Source organism: Physeter macrocephalus, chromosome 5 (assembly GCF_002837175.3).
Source record: "Physeter macrocephalus isolate SW-GA chromosome 5, ASM283717v5, whole genome shotgun sequence".
NCBI classification, from domain to species: Eukaryota; Metazoa; Chordata; class Mammalia; order Artiodactyla; family Physeteridae; genus Physeter; species Physeter macrocephalus.
In genome coordinates, this window is record NC_041218.1 from 60,616,160 (window position 1) to 60,632,526 (window position 16,367).

Consider the following 16,367-nt stretch of genomic DNA (forward strand, 5'->3'; position numbering starts at 1 on the left):
GCACGAACCCGTGTCCCCTGCATCGGCAGGCGGACTCTCAACCACTGCGCCACCAGGGAAGCCCGCATGATTTTTTTTTAAGGTGAATTTAATTCTGTCTCACTCCCTCTATTTAAAAAACCCTTAGCCCCAGATATCACCCTATTTTTTCCAAACTAAGGTTATTAGTCAAAATAAATAATCAAACAAAAAAAATGGAGAGGTGGTGGAAGAGGAAAAAAAGAAAGAAAAGCAAAATCCGAAGGCAATGTTTTTTTTAACCACTGTTACCCACAGAAGGCTATATATTTCAGGCTGTGCCCACAGCACACACATGTATTTAACTGAAACGAATGTTTCACAAAGCAGTAGTTATCTTTACAGAGGGAGATGCACTTTTATATTTTCTGTTCTATCCCATACTTTTTAATGGTGCTTTGACACACTAGTTAATTCCATGAACCACTAAGGGATGCCACCAGTGGTTTAAAAAAAACCGCCTCAAAGGGATGCAAAAACTAAAAAGAAGTGGTTTGGTGTACTGTGCAGTATGTACTGACAAGACCTCGAAAGACTGAAGTGACAAGTGAAAGTGGCAAACAATATGTGCCATGTGATTCCATTTCTACAAAGAATGAGTATGCATATATACTTATTTAAAGAGGGTGGGTCAAAGCTCCTTGTCCATCTGGTCTTTCTGATTTCTGGCCCTGATGTCTAATAGCAGCTCTGAGCTGTTCAGAAGATGCTTGGCTATGGATCCACAGGGAAGGAGTTACACAGAGGGAATAGCCTCCCATAGTCCCCTCCTGAGCCCACACTGCTGGTTGGACATGCCTGGCTGGCTTCACAGCTTTTTCCCTACAAGCTCCAGGGCTTGGCTTCCTCATCCCTGCTCCAGGCACCTGATCTCTGACTCCCCTTCCAGACTTTCACTTCCTCACTTCCAGCATTTTTGTAAGGTCTGATTCCTGCAATAAATGTCTTCTTTCCAAAATGTGCATTATGGCTCTGCTCGCTGAATGATACAGATAAATATAAATCAGTTGATAGTAGCTACATCTGAGGAGGGGAATAAAACTGATAGGAAACATAAAGGAGGATGTAGACTTTTCTTTGTAGATGTCTAAATCATGTAAAGTTTTATGATAAAATTCATTCATTTATTGCTTACATGATCCAAAGAAAGAAGGAGAGAAAAGGAAAAAGATGCTTTTAAGATACTAAAGCACACTCAGACACAGAAAAGTGCGAAGTAGAAAACAAAACCAAACCACCCCTTTCCAAACCTTCTAGAATGGATGTAAGTGGATTTATATTCAGATAAATGACTATAAAAGTGGTAGTGAAAAAAACAAACAACTGATCTAGACTTTTCAAAAATTCAATATCATGGGGGGAAAGTGGAAACACTGTTCGAGAGCAGTGCTTCTCAATTCTTAAGGCACATTCGAATCACCTGGGGATCTGGTTCAAAAGCTGCTTCTGATTAGGTCTGGGCAGGGCCTGATTGCATTTCAAACTCCTTTCCAGGTGATGTTGATAATACTGACTCATGGATCACTGCTTTGAGTAGCAAAGTTCAAGGAAATTAAAATGACATTAAATCCAATGTTACCTGTGAACCTAGGTTGGATATTGTTTCAAGAGGTCTGGGTGGGGGAGTAATAAAAGTAATTGGAAGACAATTAGGAAAATGAGAATGTGGACTGGGTACTAGAAGATATTATAAAATTGATGTGAATTTTTAGGTGGACTAGTGTTATTGTGGTTATATGGATTCTTCTTAGGAAAGGCATCGTGAGGTATTCAGGGTAATGTGTATGATGTATGTGACTTTCTATGATTTATAGATAAATTTCTCTTCTGTCAGAGAGAGAGAGAGGGAGGTACAGATATAGATATTTAATAGTTTACTTTTCTCCTAGAAAATACAGATGGGTGAAGAAACAGAGACAGAGAATGGTGAGTAAATTACCCCAAATTGCCAGCAGTGGAGGTGAGATGTGACTTGCTCGTTTGGAAATGATAACCTTGCACTTTACCTGATCCCTATATGCTCCCGGAAAACTGCAGATTAAGAAATCCTCTCGGGCTTCCCTGGTGGCGCAGTGGTTGCGCGTCCGCCTGCCGATGCAGGGGAACCGGGTTCGCGCCCCGGTCTGGGAGGATCCCACATGCCGCGGAGCGGCTGGGCCCGTGAGCCATGGCCGCTGAGCCTGCTGTGCTCCGCAACGGGAGAGGCCGCAGCAGAGGGAGGCCCGCATACCACCAAAAAAAAAAAAAAGAAATCCTCTCATCCTCTCGTGTTCTGGGAAAAGGCTTACTGCAAAAGAACACCCTTCCCCATATGACTTAAATAAGATGACCCCCCACCACCACCTTGTTTACTTAGGACAAAGCCAGACACAAACCCTCGAAATTCCCATTCTCTGTCATAAAAGATTTGCTGAACTGTTTGTCCCCACTGAACAATTTGAACAAAATGCCCACTAACTTACCTCAACCGAACTTTAGTTAGGCTTCTGTCCTTCCCCAGAGCCCTGAAATTCGGCCCCAGGGGTTATGCACTGGAATGTGGAATAATTCCTCCTTAACGACATCACCTGCTTAACTGTCTGATCATGCCACCAGCTCATCTACTCCCTTAGTTCCTGTCCTTTCTGGCCTTGTTTATGCCTCCCCATAAAACAAACACATCTTTCTCCCTGACCACTGAGATGCTTATAGATCTTAGGGTCAGGAGCTCTGTTCTCCCTATTGCAAAGTCTCCCTCTCACTGTTGCAGTAGTCTTTTTGAATAAAGTTTCTGCTTCCTGAAGTCCAAATTTGCTTTTTATTTGACAGAAGTGTAAAGTAGGAGAGATACATTGATCTGCATAAGTAAGAAGGGAGAGAAGGAGGCAAAGACTGGGAGTTGCGGTGTCAGGGGAAATCTTGGAGCAAGAACACAGGAGTCCCAGAGGCCAAGTGCTACAAGGGAGAAAGGCCCTGGATGGGATCCTTATCACTGCCCAGGTGATCTGGTTTGTGGCTCTGCAGTATAACCTCAAAACTCTTGTGTTTAGTGTGACTGGATTCATTTGGAAGGTAGCGAAGGGGCTGATTTGGAGCAAGCTGGGTATTTGGCTGAAGGAATCAGTCCAGTGGACAGTGGCTATTAACAATACCAGTAGATACTAGTTACTGAACACTTAGAATGTGCCAGGAGCTGAACAATGAACTTTACATACCTATTTCAAATCCATACAACTCTTAAAAATGGGCCTCATTCTCCATATTTTACAGCTGAAGGAACCATGTCTCTGAGGCTGTTAAATGGCTTTGCTGAAAGACACAGCTAGTGAGTGGGAAGTGACTTTCCTAGATTCCCTGTATAAAAATGCTTTTGTTTGCAGTATTTCCATTGGTACTTATGCAAACTTCTTTGTCTAGCAATTCCGATGAGAAATCCATGATCAGCCGCCTTAAGCCATGCCCCCGGTGTAATGTTCTGCTCAGCAAAGATAAATAATTCGACAAATTCTCAGTCTGTCCTGCAGGCGTCACCCTTGCCACCAGATAGGTCTTTTGAGCTCTCAGAATTCATCTCTCAGTAGTGCAACTGATCAGAAATTCTTGAAGAAAAAAGACTGATCATGCCCTTTATGCAGCCTAGATTTCAGGATCACGACTCTCACACATAGGTTAGAGTTCCCCAGCTCCAATGAATTAGTTGAGTTCTCTCTTTTATACTTTCATTCTTAAGGCATTGCTTGTATTTTTGACTAGATAATACATTTACATGGTTGTTAAATTGAAAAGTATAAAAATGTACACTGAAAACTCTCTCTTCTACCACTGTCACCCATCTGCCAAGGTTTTATGACCCAAATAGAAAAACTATTATTAGCTTCTTGTGTATCTTCCCCAAGCAATTTTACACATATATAAGCAACTGTAAGTATATATTACTTTGCCATATTGTTGTACACAGTATTATACAAGCTTTTCTGTAACTTCTCCAGATTAATATGTGTTATAAATCTTGTTCATTTTTTAAAACTACATGATATTCCATTTTATGGCTCTATTATAATTTATTTAATAAATTCTCTATATTTTAGGTTGAGTTGATCTTTTGCCGTCTAATAATAGCAATATTGTTGTTATTATTATTGTTGTTGTTTTTGTTGTCATTATAGCAGACACTCTAGGTCTGGCACTGTTCTCAACACTTTACTTATATTAACCCATTTAAGCCAAACCACAGCCCTATAAATTATGTTTTTATTATCATCATTTTATAAATGAAGAAACAGAAGCAAGGAAAGGTCAGATGATTGGCCCATGATTTCCCAGCCAGTAAATGATGGATCTAGGATAGTAAATAGAAGAAAAAGGAGGTTCATAATACTTGGGGGTTGGAGCACATTGAGTCTACAAATGAGGGAAAGGCTGGAAAGGGGAAGCAATGAAGTATCTCCCACCACCACACAGGAGAGGACAATCTACCTTCCAAAGATGATGTTCCTGTAGGCTGGGGATTTCCAGGTCTCAGGACCTAGCCCATTGTATGGACATAGATGTGCGCATTTGTGTCAAAGAAGAGGCGCAAGTAAGAACCTTTCTTTTGGGATTCAAAGTAGAAGAACAAGAAACAAAATGCATCAGAGGGCCCAGGGAAGTCTGCCTGACCTCACAGTGCTTCAAAAAGGATATGGATGCTGGTGTAAAATGCATGCCAGGCACCAGCAGCCAATCTCAATAAGGACACCACCTTCACAACATCCCTATCTTCTACTCCATGCTAGGGCCTAAATGGTGTTGTTATTTGGCTCAGGTTTCTCTTCATCCATGTCCCACTACCTACCTTAATTACTCTGGTATCTATTTTGATGACTGTCATAGTCTGTTCCGGCTACTAAAACAAAAATACCATAGACCGGTGGTTTAAACAGTAAAGATTTATTTCTCACAGTTCTAGAGGCTAAAAAGTCAAAAACACGGCGCTGACAAATTCGGTGTCTGGTGAGAGCTGGCTTCCTTGTTCACAGACAGCCTTCTTCTTGCCATGTCCTCTCGTGGTAGAAGGAGTGAGAGAGCTTCCTGAGGTCTCTTTTGAAGGGTACTACTTCCACTCATGAAGACTCCACCCTCATAACCTAGTCACTTGCCAAAGACCCCACCTCCTAATACCATCATGTTGAGGGTTAAGATTTCAACATATGAATTTTGGAGTGACACATTCAGTCCGTAACAATGACCCTTCAAGCACCTTGAACCTTTGCCTTCTTGACCCCACCAACCTGCCTTATGCCACCTAAGAGGGACTGCTGCTAGCATATATAGTGCTTTTGGGTAAATTAGAATCACAGCTGGATAAATTATAAACTTGGGACCCAGAAAAAGAAAGCTGGTCCTAAGGGCTTCCCTGGTGGCGCAGTGGTTGAGAGTCCGCCTGCCGATGCAGGGGACACGGGTTCGTGCCCCGGTCCGGGAGGATCCCACATGCCGCGGAGCAGCTGGGCCCGTGAGCCATGGCCGCTGTGCCTGCGCGTCCGGAGCCTGTGCTCCGCAACGGGAGGGGCCACGACAGTGAGAGGCCCGCGTACCGAAAAAAAAAAAAAAAAAAAAAGAAAGAAAACTTCCTCTTTCTCCTCTTTGGTCTTCATTTTTATGGAGTGAGCATGAGAACCACTTTGATACTGGCCACTTCTTACATGTGCAGCCTGGCAGCACCTTGCCTCAGGCCTGCCCCTCACACTTAACCATTTCCTGTTCAAGGGCTTTTTATTGATGCTGTGCTGCAGGAAGGTGGTGGGAAACTGCTGGACCTTCATGCATGTATAACTCAAAAAAGTGACCTTCACTATTATGAGATGGGAGTCAGTGGATAAGTGTTTGTTTCCTTTCCTAGGCAGATAGTCCTGAGTTGCGTTTTAGGCAGCAAACTATATTCATTTTCTATTGCTGTTGAAACAAATTGCCACAAACTGAATGACTTAAAACAACACAAATTTTTTGTCTTGAGAGTTCTGTAGGTCACAAGTCCAGTTTGGCTTGGTGGGTTTCTCTTTTCTGGGCTCCACAAGACCAAAATCAAGGTATCGGCTAGTTTAGACTCCTTTCTGTATGTTCTGGAGAGAATCTGAATGTAAACTCATCCAAGTTGCTGGACGAATCCAGTTCCTTGTGGTTGCAGGACTGAGGTTCCCATTTCCTTGCTGTCTGTCAGCTGAAGGATTCTCTTACCTCCTATGGCCTCTCTCCAGTCTTTGCATAGGGGCCCCTACATCTCAGAAACAGTAACAGCATGTTGAACCCTTCTCACACTTGGAATCTCCCTGATTTGACCTTTCACCACCTCTTTAACCTCTTCCTGTCCATCTCCAGCTAGGGAAAGTGCTCCTAGGGCATGTGTGATTAGATTGGGCCTACCTGGATAATCCAAAACAATCTCCCTATTTTAAAAGCAACTGATTGGTCTTAATTACATCTGCAAAGTCCTTTCACAGTGGTACCTAGATTAGCGTTTGGCTGAATAATCAGAGGGTGGGTGTTTAGAGGAACATCTTTAGAATTCTGACTGCCATGTAACCAGTCACACATTGTGGTGGCCAACTTGATAATCCATCTTTGTGTTAGCTCTCTAACTTTACCTACTTTGCTCTCGCTATCTCTTACCTTTGCTTCCTGGATCTCACTCCCCAATAAGTATTGGCATTTAAGCTTTGTCTCAGACTCTGTATATTGGGGAACCAGTATGCCACCATGTGGCATGGTGATAACCTCTGGCAGCCAGTGGCATTTTAATTACTAAGGTTCTCATCTGTGATTTAATGGAGTTAGTTACAGGTGGAAAGTAAGATTTGGGGGATTATACTTTGGTTTTAGCACTTGAATGGTAGTGGAATAATGATAATCATATGAACTGTGGAGAGAGCTTTTTTTTTTCATGTCTTTAAATTGAGTTTTTTATTTTGAGATCAGTGTAGATTCATATGAAGTTGTAAGAAACACAGAGAAATCCAGTGTACACTTTATCCCTCAATAGTAATATCTTATAAAAGAGCCAAAATATTGACATTGTCACAGTCAAATCTCAGAACATTTCCATTACCACAAGGATACCTCATGTTGCCCTCTTACAGCCATACCCACTTCCCTCTCTCACCCACAGACTCCTTATCTCCTGACAACCACTAATCTGTTCTCCATTTCTACAATTTTGTCATTTCAAGAATGTTATATCAATGGAATCATACAGTCTATAAAATTTGGAATTGTTTTTTCACTTAGCATAATTATCTAGTGATTTATCCAAGTCATTGTGTGTCAATGGTTTGTTTTATTAAAATTTAATTAATTTATTTATTTTGGGCTGCATGGGGCCTTCATTGCTGCACGCGGGCTTTATCTAGTTGCTGTGAGTGGGTGCTACTCTTCGTTGCGGTGCACGGGCTTCTCATTGCTGTGGCTTTTCTTGTTGCAGAGCATGGGCTCTAGGCACGCGGGCTTCAGTAGTTGTGTCACGCAGGCTCAGTAGTTGTGGCTTGCAGACTCTAGAGGGCGGGCTCAGTAGTTGTGGTGCACAGGCTTAGTTGCTCCGCGGCATGTGGGATCTTCCCGGAGATCAAACCTGTGACCCCTGCATTGGCAGGCAGATTCTTTAACCACTGCGCCACCAGGGAAGTCCCTGGTTTCTTTCTTTTCATTGCTAAGTAGTAGTTCAATGCATGGGTGTACCATTCACCCATTGATGGATATCTGAGTTGTTCCCAGTTTTTGTTTTGATTTTTAATTTAATATCATTGTGGCTAGAGGATAAATTCTCTAGTAATTTAACATTTAACTTTTAAATTGAATCAGATTAAAATAAATTTAACATTTAATATTTTAGGTGATCCCACAGGATTGCGCAACCAGTCACACATAGGGGAGAGCCAACTCAATGATGCATCTCTTTTTCTGGTTCTTCCTGCTTTATTACCATTGTCTCTTCATTCTTGCCCCCTGGGGCATACTCTCCAATAAGGTATTGGCACATAAGCCTTTTTCTCAGGCTCTGCTTTCTAGCAAAGCCAGGCTGAGACACATGTTATTCGGTGTTAGCCTATTTTGGTTGTTAGCATAATCTCAGAACCTGTTCTGTGTACTAGTGCTCATAGTCAAATAGAAGGTGCATAGAGGCGGGGAATCTGTAAAGGACCTTCAGACATTAGTTTAGATGTTTTTGTCCTTGGTAATTCGTGGGGCCCAAAGAATACAGGAAATTATTAAAGTTAAACCTGCACTCTAAGAGACAATGTACAGTATAGGAATTTAAAACAGGGCAACACAATAGGAAATTCGTTTTAGAAAAATTATCCTGAGATAAATGATTTAAGATATTGTATCTTTAAATTCTTAATTAAAGATAGAAAAATCACGTCTTGAAATCTTTAGATAGAGTTAATCATCGTGGTTTGCATGAACTCTGGAGAAATTAGGATTTGGTAGATATCGTGAACTGAACAAAAGCTTAACCAATAAACTGTACTCTATTTAACAGACTGGCTGGCTGGGATCTTTGGTTTTATACAAGTTTATTGTCAGATACTCATGAATTCAGAGAATAATGAGAAGAGAGAAATCATGTCTGGTAGAATTTTCCAGTCTGGAGAGTGACTCAGGTATTTCCAAGGCCCAGCAACCTTTCATCAGAAGAAGGGGATAGAAACTATGTGAAACTTCTGATGTCCTCAGAAGGACTTTGGAGGAGCAGGGTTGGAACTGATCTTGATAAGGGTTGGAACTGATCTTGATAAAGTTGCTGCTGCAACTTTGTGACATATGAGGAACCCACTGTTTCTCAACTGGGGATGAGCCCAGAGCCAGGGAAGATTTCTGAGTTCAGAATATTGAGAGCCTCTGGATCCTTCAGCAAGAGAGGTGGGAAGAGGTCTGAGAGCAGCCATTCTGAGCATTTGTGTTACATATTGAATTTTCTCAACCCTAACAATATTTCACATCAATAACAATTTAGAAGTCTTGAAGTGGTCTTACAACAGCAGTACCCTCAAATAGAGAAAACCAAAGAATTAGCTAAGTTGATCCAGCCAGACAGTTATATCTGCTACCTCCTCATAAATTAAAATTCTTAGATGTGAAGAAGTATACGGTAGTCAACTTTTAAGATTTATATGAATTGTGATACCTTTTATAGTATAGATGTATATCAAACCACTGTGAATGTCCTTATGAGTGCTAAATTGGGCATGAATAGACAGCAATGGATAGCAGCTCAAGAAACTGAACTTTTTGGTCTTACGATTGGTCAAAGTTGAAAAACCGAAATGTAGATCCTCCATTCCACTGCTGGGCTCAAATCTCTGATACTCTCTCTATTGCCATTTGGGATGGGAGAGACTTGCATCCTGAAGATTGTACTATCTATCAGCAGCCATGAATTCAGTAACCTAAAACTTTGACAGTCATCCCAAATGAGAGGGGAAGTCTGGCCAAGAGCCCAGCAGAAAGATTCAAGGTGACATAAAGTAGTGGAGTCTTCAAGTGGGGAAACGTAAATCTTCTCTAAAGGACAGAACCCTACTCTGGGAATGGCAGAAATTAACACTAATGAGGGTTTTTAGAAGGTATTGGAATGCTTTGTGAATGGGCTGTGGAAAGAACTGGTACTTTCTCAGTAGTATCACCTCAGGGTACTTAGGAAATGCATGGTGATTGCACCTCTGAACTCTGGCTAAACTGAAGAAAAAAGGAATATATACATTACAATTCTGTTATGTAACTCACAGATTTGACAGGAAAGTTAAAGACCTTGGCTCAGATCATGAGCAGGATTCCAGCAAGACTGGAAAGCAGACAGCATATCCAAGGTTGTACCCCAGGGTCGCACTGCAGTGACAGCCCTTACTGACTCCACCACTGTGGATTATCTCTAACTTTCTATGTCTTCCTGTTTCTTCCTCCACACTCAAAATGCCAGGTAAGGAAGGAAACATCTGGTATTTTTTAGTTTTCATGGTGGGATAAAGTTTCTGTCTCTTACAAACACTCATGTGCTGTGAGTTCTTTTTGTTTTAAACAATATGAATGGGATTTATTTGCTGCGCAAAGATCACTGGCAAATACCTATTCCCGCCACACCACTGACTGCCCAGTATCCCACATGCATTCTTCCTCTCATAATTGCACTTCACTGGAAAAGTTTGTGAAGTATTGGAGTTATTTATTACTTACTTTTCAAAAAATAGAACTTCTTTTCCTATCTATCAGAGCCTGGAGTTTTCTTTTTGGGAAGGATTTTTATTAATAATTTAGTTTCTTTATCATCAGTCTACATCATAGAAATTGTGAATATTTGACTATTATAGATCAATTTAGGTATCTCTTTCCTCTGTAAGTTTTTTTTTTTTTTTTTCAGTACGCGGGCCTCTCACTGTTGTGGCCCCTCCCGTTGCGGAGCACAGGCTCCGGACGCTCAGGCTCAGCGGCCACGGCTCACGGGCCCAGCCGCTCCGCGGCATGTGGGATCCTCCCGGACCGGGGCAGGAACCGTCTCCCCTGCATCAGCAGGCGGACTCTCAACCACTGCGCCACCAGGGAAGCCCCCTCTGTAAGTTTTGATAAGTGGTATTTTCTAGAAATCTATAACATCTATATTCTCATATTTATTTGCATAAAATTCTTTATAATATCTTGACATCTTATTTACTGTTAATGCCTTAAAATCTCTAGTGAGATTCATCCTTTTCAGTCCTGATATTCTTATATTTATGCATTCTTCTTGATTAATATTGTTATGTGTTTATCAATTTTCAACAAACTTTTGGTGATTTTTTTTTAATGGTACAGTTACTTTTTATTTTTATTTATTTATTTATTTACTTTTGGCTGTGTTGGGTCTTCGTTTCTGTGCGACGGCTTTCTCTAGTTGTGGCAAGTGGGGGCCACTCTTCATCGCGGTGCCGGGCCTCTCACTATCGTGGCCTCTCTTGTTGCGGAGCACAGGCTCCAGATGCGCAGGCTCAGTAGTTATGGCTCATGGGCCTAGTTGCTCTGTGGCATGTGGGATCTTCCCAGACCAGGGCTCGAACCCGTGTCCCCTGCGTTAGCAGGCAGATTCTCAACCACTGCGCCACCAGGGAAGCCCTGGTGATTTTTGATATCAGAGGCTTGTTACCTACTTCATTATTTTCTACCTTATTTATTTTTTAAAAAAATTTATTTATTTATTTTTGGCTGTATTGGGTCTTCGTTTCTATGCGAGGGCTTTCTCTAGTTGTGGCAAGCGGGGGCCACTCTTCATCGAGGTGCACGGGCCTCTCACTATCGTGGCCTCTCTTGTTGCAGAAATTGTGAATATTTGACTATTATAGATCAATTTAGGTATCTCTTTCCTCTGTAAGTTTTTTTTTTTTTTTTTCAGTACGCGGGCCTCTCACTGTTGTGGCCCCTCCCGTTGCGGAGCACAGGCTCCGGACGCTCAGGCTCAGCGGCCATGGCTCACGGGCCCAGCCGCTCCGCGGCATGTGGGATCCTCCCGGACCGGGGCAGGAACCGTCTCCCCTGCATCAGCAGGCGGACTCTCAACCACTGCGCCACCAGGGAAGCCCCCTCTGTAAGTTTTGATAAGTGGTATTTTCTAGAAATCTATAACATCTATATTCTCATATTTATTTGCATAAAATTCTTTATAATATCTTGACATCTTATTTACTGTTAATGCCTTAAAATCTCTAGTGAGATTCATCCTTTTCAGTCCTGATATTCTTATATTTATGCATTCTTCTTGATTAATATTGTTATGTGTTTATCAATTTTCAACAAACTTTTGGTGATTTTTTTTTTAATGGTACAGTTACTTTTTATTTTTATTTATTTATTTATTTACTTTTGGCTGTGTTGGGTCTTCGTTTCTGTGCGACGGCTTTCTCTAGTTGTGGCAAGTGGGGGCCACTCTTCATCGCGGTGCCGGGCCTCTCACTATCGTGGCCTCTCTTGTTGCGGAGCACAGGCTCCAGATGCGCAGGCTCAGTAGTTATGGCTCATGGGCCTAGTTGCTCTGTGGCATGTGGGATCTTCCCAGACCAGGGCTCGAACCCGTGTCCCCTGCGTTAGCAGGCAGATTCTCAACCACTGCGCCACCAGGGAAGCCCTGGTGATTTTTGATATCAGAGGCTTGTTACCTACTTCATTATTTTCTACCTTATTTATTTTTTTAAAAAATTTATTTATTTATTTTTGGCTGTATTGGGTCTTCGTTTCTATGCGAGGGCTTTCTCTAGTTGTGGCAAGCGGGGGCCACTCTTCATCGAGGTGCACGGGCCTCTCACTATCGTGGCCTCTCTTGTTGCAGAGCACAGGCTCCAGACGCGCAGGCTCAGTAGTTGTGGCTCACGGGCCCAGTTGCTCCGCGGCATGTGGGGTCTTCCCAGACCAGGGCTCAAACCCGTGTCCCCTGCATTAGCAGGCAGATTCTCAACCACTGCACCACCAGGGAAGCCCTCTACCTTATTTTTATTATTTCTTTCCTTGTGCTTCTTTGGGTTTATTTTACAGGTGTTTAATCTTCACTTCTTGAGACTTCTGGTTTTAGCTGTGACGTGTCAAGAGCTTGGAAGTCATCACTCTTACCCTTACATCAAGAAAAAATATTTAGAAGGCATGGACCATACTAGCAACCAACTCATCCTAATGAGCAATTTATACTACACACCAACCAATGATAGCAAAAGATGCAATATTTTCAAGTGCAGGTAGAATTTACAAAGAAAGTACATCTGCTGGGCCATAAAACAAATCTCAGTACATTTTAAAGGACTGAAATATGTTAGACTGTCTTCCATTTTATGGATTATCAAAAAATCTAAGCTTACCCTTCATCATCCAAAGAGTCTCAAAGTCCAAAAAACTATAGTAACTCTTCATCCAGAAAAAAAAAAGACAAACTCATAAATATATTTCCTAGTTCATGAAAACAATGCTACTAAGAAGCTATTTCTCTAGTTTCCTTTTCAATTTCTTAAAGTTGCACCAGCTTTCCTTTAAACTCTGTTTATGACAAGGGAACAAAATAATAATTTCACTCTCGTATATAACTAAATTAAGAGAAAACTCCAAGAGGCTAAGAGGTTGCCTGTTGCTATAGGACTATATAACACTGAAAATCAAATACCTGGTCATCCAGGAAAAGTGCCAAGATTTCAGGTAGGCATACCTGACTGCTAGGAGAGAGACCTAATAGTAAACTAATTAGAATCCATGTTAACAAGTAAAGGTTCAAGTGCAGTCTGTTATGTAGAAGCTTCTTATCCCTGCGGGAGCTGATAGAGAGGAAAAATACCTGGCTTCAGGACACTGACACCAACATCCATAACAGAATTAGTACACTCTCGGTGAGGCCAAAGAGGAGCCCCTCTCAACTCTGTGAGGAGAAGTTAGAAGAGGAATGGTATCAAGGAGCAAGATGAGAGTGATGTGGGGACCGTGAACGCTCAACCTTGGGTAAGGATGGTATAACTATCACCCCAGCAAGGAGAGGAGGCCAGGCCTCTTCCATGGATCTAAATTTCAAGCTGCTAAAATTTAGACTTGTTGGACCTAATCAGTGTGATGCAGAAAAGCACAAAGGAAAAGGTGGGGCACTGTTGGAGATGGGTTGGTGGTTCAGATTCTGAAGCAGAGGACAAAGGACAGCTCCCTATAAGGGGTAGAAAGAAATCTAGCGAGACCTAATCTGACCTAGGATAAGCTGGGTATGCCTCTGGAGGTCACTCTGCACCCTCTTCCCTCACCTATTTCTAAACCTTGAGTCGGACCTAACGCAGAGGAAGAGAAGGAAACTTTTTTTTTTTTTTTTTTCGGTACACGGGCCTCTCACTGTCGTGGCCTCTCCCGTTGCGGAGCACAGGCTCAGCGGCCATGGCTCACGGGCCCAGCCGCTCCGCGGCATGTGGGATCTTCCCGGACCGGGGCACGAACCCGTGTCCCCTGCATCGGCAGGCGGACTCTCAACCACTGCGCCACCAGGGAAGCCCTAAGAGGCCATTTTTAATGGTTAATTTCCATTGCCTCTAGAGAGTCTGAGCACGTTCTCCATTGTCTTTGCAATGATTAATCATTCATAACCAGTCTCATGCAATTTGCAGATAGGATTGGTATGTTTTTCTTCCTTAACACTCAGTGCTACGAAAGAGTCCATAAACATTGTTTGCAAAGCTGACCATGTTTAGGATTCAGAGTACGTCCCATGATTTTGACCACCACCATTGGTAAGAATAACAAACTTCAGCATCGGTGCCTGATTAAAACCGTCAAAGGGCCAGTGTGCAGCAAGTGGTGGAGTTAGACGGGCGAGGGAGGGTGACTGCAGGAGGCATATAGATGTGGTACTGGGAGGTCAGAGACCCAGCTAGCCACCGCCCCTAACAGGCTGCCTCAGGGACAGGAGCAGGTGGCCGGGAGGAAATGGCTGGGAATGAGTGCAGGGGAGGCCTCTGAGGATGCGAGTGTATTATCATATTCTGCTCATTTTACCCGACCCCTCATATTTATTGTCTTGGATTTAATGTGCTGATTTGTACCACCAACTCCCCAAGTTTTGATTTCTATAGAGACAATTATCAGGACGTGCATGCATGTGTGTGTGTTACTCTAGGGTAGTTTTTAGGAACTCTCCTTCTAACATGGGATATTATTCTTTTTTTTTCCCTTCCTTTTGGTATCTCTTGAAGTAATTATGTTTTCCCATCGCCTTTTTGTGCAGCTTTCTTCCTTTAACACTAACAGCTCAACAGCTGCTACTGTTTTGTCTTTTTTTTTTTTTTTGTGGTATGTGGGCCTCTCACTGTTGTGGCCTCTCCCATTGCGGAGCACAGGCTCCGGACGCGCAGGCTCAGCGGCCATGGCTCACGGGCCCAGCCGCTCTGCGGCATGTGGGATCTTCCCGGATGGGGCACGAACCCGTGTCCCCTGCATCGGCAAGCGGATTCTCAACCACTGCGCCACCAGGGAAGCCCTACTGTTTTGTCTTATTCACCATCTCCCAACATCAGAAATAGAGAATTAAAACCAAGTAAGACAAGACAAAAACCAAATATCCATGTAGACATGAAACTCTATAAGAACACAATTCTAAGAACATAATTCGAAATCATAAATAGTTCACAAGATTTAATAATAAAGTTCACTGTGTATGCGACATTTTTCTAATGCTTCATACATGCTAACTCATTTAATTCTCAGGGCTGTCCAGTGAAGTAGATACTGTTAATATCCTTATTTGAAAAACGAAGAAACTGAGGCACATAGAACATAAGTAACTTGTCCAAGGTCAAGTGAATATTTATATGATTAGGCACCCTGGCCCAAATTCTAATTTTAAGGAGTCTGCGTTCAAAATCCAGTCATAGCAGTCCTGATAAAACCCCAAAGTAAGATACACAGAGGCTATATTGCAAGTGAAGTACTTGGGTTTTTATATCAAACATCCTGATTTAGGGTCCTGGCTTTACTCTTTACATGCTGTGAGAGCTTGAACAAGTTACTTAACCTCACTGAGTCTGGGAATGATGATGATGAAATCTAACACATGGGAAAGAGCCTAGCGCATAGTAGGTGCTTGGAAAATATTTATTGAATGTCAGTTGCCATAATAGAACAGCACATAGTGACAAGAGGAGCAAAATTGTGATTTATTAAAGCCAAGCCTGACTGCCTTTTTAATCTTTCAAAACTGCCTCATTTCTCCAGCACTTGAGGTTTATGAATGTATCATATCCATAAAGCATAAAATACACTGATATTGCTTTGATGATTATGTTTCAACCAATAAAAATGGTCTCCCTTTCTCCCTTCTTCTGCCACAAGTAGCATACTCATTTACAGGATATCCAAATGTTTAAAGAATAGCTGGCAATTTATGAAGAGTGGTTAAAACACTGATTTCCCCAATTTTTTTCCTGCCTTAAATAATGTTCATCTATAAATGATGCCTAATAGAATATTTGTAGAACAAAAATCTATATCTGATTTGGAGAAAATGGCTCAAAATGTTGGTTCTGATTCTGACCTTAGGCATTGTGGTATGAGACGTCTATGTAGGATTTCACACAGGAAAAAAAAAAAAAAGGAAACCTAAAGAACTGTGAAATTCAAAGGGCCACTGAGGCTATGTATCTAGTAAATTCATGAATAGGACACTTTTATTTTCGTGAATGTGTCAACTCCAAGTTATTTCTTCACACATGGGTAAAATTCCTGGAATTCCATTGGAAAATGTTTAATGATGAATCTTGATGTTTGAAAATAAAAGCAAACCATAAGCTTCCCAAAGGAGATGGGAACATTTAAAAACTGTTAGTAAGCCAATTAACATCTATCCAATGTACAAAAGTGTTTGA

The 16,367-nt window shown here is 42.0% G+C and overlaps 1 protein-coding gene across 14 annotated transcripts in view; it reads left to right on the forward strand.

Annotated features, from left to right (window-relative positions):
- The window catches only part of DYNC1I1 (dynein cytoplasmic 1 intermediate chain 1), a 495,519-nt gene that overhangs the window by 122,735 nt on the left and 356,417 nt on the right, over window positions 1–16,367 (forward strand). For 12 of the 14 annotated variants that reach the window (XR_008617419.1, XM_055085000.1, XM_055084998.1 and 9 more), the window contains 2 exons: window positions 1,908–1,944; window positions 12,526–13,470. The gene's annotated coding sequence lies outside the window, so the exon portion shown is untranslated. Of the gene's footprint in view, window positions 83–1,907; window positions 1,945–11,399; window positions 11,585–12,525; window positions 13,471–16,367 lie in introns of those variants that run through there. The other 2 variants (XM_055085002.1, XM_055085001.1) reach the window with 2 other exon arrangements.